General features: G+C 38.9%; 1 long non-coding RNA gene across 1 annotated transcript; it reads left to right on the top strand.

Moving 5' to 3' along the window:
• The first annotated feature begins 329 nt into the window (after window positions 1–329).
• Window positions 330–1617, top strand: LOC107766663 (uncharacterized). Its single transcript, XR_012701286.1, has 2 exons — window positions 330–804; window positions 1205–1617. It is a non-coding gene; the product is annotated as an uncharacterized LOC107766663 (long non-coding RNA).
• Window positions 1618–2004: the final 387 nt, after the last annotated feature.

Below are 2004 nucleotides of genomic sequence, written 5' to 3'. Positions count from 1 at the left end.
GTAATACTAAATACTATAAAGGATGTATGTGTTGCAATCTTAAACCTTAGGGGGCTTGTGCAATTGTTCTTTTCTTTTTTCTTTTTATCATTGTTACTTTCCGACATTATTTTTCTACGTAATTTTGTTCGGCTTGCCAAGTTTACAAGAAACTAGTGGGCAACTTTGACAAAAGAAAGGGACTTAAAGGACAGATCATCATGAGCCGGACCAACCAATACCTAGCGTGCAAGGCCCACAAGCCCGCCACGTCATGTAGGGCCCATTTCGCTTCTCTTCCCTCTCTCTCTCTCTCCTAATATAAACGCGTTTTCCAAGCCCAATGGAATCACAATAACCTTACACGCCCGAGCCATCGGAGCTCCCCCACCACCCTCTCATAGGGGTTGGGTTGGCTGGGTCTTTCTTTCTCCATGTCGCATCCCACCGCAGCTCCGCCATCAGAACCACCGTCGGCGGCGGTTAATTCATTGTACAAACAGAAATCGTGGTCGCCGGACACGTTTCGCGATGAGGCGTGGCAGCGGCGGAAGGGTACCCATGGAAGCCGCTTAAAGCAGCGGAGCAAGAGCGTTACCGATGAAGACCTCGATGAGCTCAAGGCTTGTATTGAGTTAGGGTTTGGATTTGACTCGCCTGAAATGGATCAACGATTGTCTGATACTTTCCCGGCTTATGGCCTTTTTTACGCTGTTAATAAACAATATGCCGACACCCTTTCGAAGACTTCTTCTTTATCGTCGGTCATCTCCGATTGCGAGTCACCCGCTCCTCCCGGCAGTCCCCACACCATTGTTGATCAAGGTAATTAGATAAAAGCCTCCCCTTTACAATTTGCATTCGTACTCTTTTATTTTAGAATGTTCTGAAATGCTTGACACAGATTCTATTTCTTTTGATCTATCCGTCATTCAGAAAATCCTAATTCATTCATCTTATCAAAAATAAATTTTGATTTTAAATTCTAATATGAAGTCTTCTATGTGAAATTAACTTTCAATTATGATGTCCTTTACAATCAGTATATACTGCTTCTGTATAAGTTAAGTTCTATTTATTTAACTTATTGGCCTGTCATAAAAAACGGAGTTACCAGATAATTTCAATAATAGAAACGTTATAAGTTTGTTAGTGTAAAGAACATTTGAAAAGAACTATAGTGTTGAACGTATGGTTGCTAATATTTGGAAAAAAATGAATGTAGGAGATAATCCTCAGACAGTAAAGACAAGGTTGCGGCAGTGGGCACAAGTGGTCGCTTGTGCAGTGCGTCAATCTTCACATTAATGGATGCTGGATGTTGTGCGCTAGATATCTGTTAATTGTAATTACTGTACCAGCAATACGTTTCGGGGCATTGAAGCAAGAAGGAACAGAAGCAAAAAAGTCAATAGTTAATTTGAAAAAGTAACCCAGCGATGAACCAACTTGTTCAATCTTAGAGCTAATTGTCTGTTGATATGATTTTCATTAATATAATTGTGCTGCAACCACAAATGCAACTGGTCCACCACCAACAAACTCTTGTTATTAATTAATTGCTAGTAGCCATGTTTGTTGATATTTGCATCATTGTAAAATCTTCCAGCAAGTGAGAATGACCTGTGTTTCTTTGGAGTATTGACTTTTTCCTTTTGGAATGTTTTGTTACATACTGTTATTTGATTTTGATGAATACGTTTTTTTTTGGGGCTTTCTTTGTGTTTTTACCTAGGTTTCAATTTCATGTCTTCTGCAGTAAAAAGGTCAAACAGTTGTTGTGTTCTTTAGCTGATTCCTTATATTGTGTTTGTAGTCCTTTTTCTTTGTTACTTTCAGCTTTACGTTATAAAGCAACTAATTGAAGTTAAAGGAAGTATATTGTTGCAAAGGGTTCTCTTTTCTCTTTGCTTGATGCTTACAAGTTCCTAATCTCAACTTTGATAGTATTCCTTAAAGCTTTTCCTCTGTACTATTCAAATATCACTTCCGCGTTTCTCATGATAAGCAAAGTGCTTAATTGCT

Source organism: Nicotiana tabacum, chromosome 17 (genome assembly GCF_000715075.1).
Source record: "Nicotiana tabacum cultivar K326 chromosome 17, ASM71507v2, whole genome shotgun sequence".
NCBI lineage: Eukaryota > Viridiplantae > Streptophyta > Magnoliopsida > Solanales > Solanaceae > Nicotiana > Nicotiana tabacum.
This window is presented reverse-complemented; position numbering and strand designations above follow the sequence as displayed.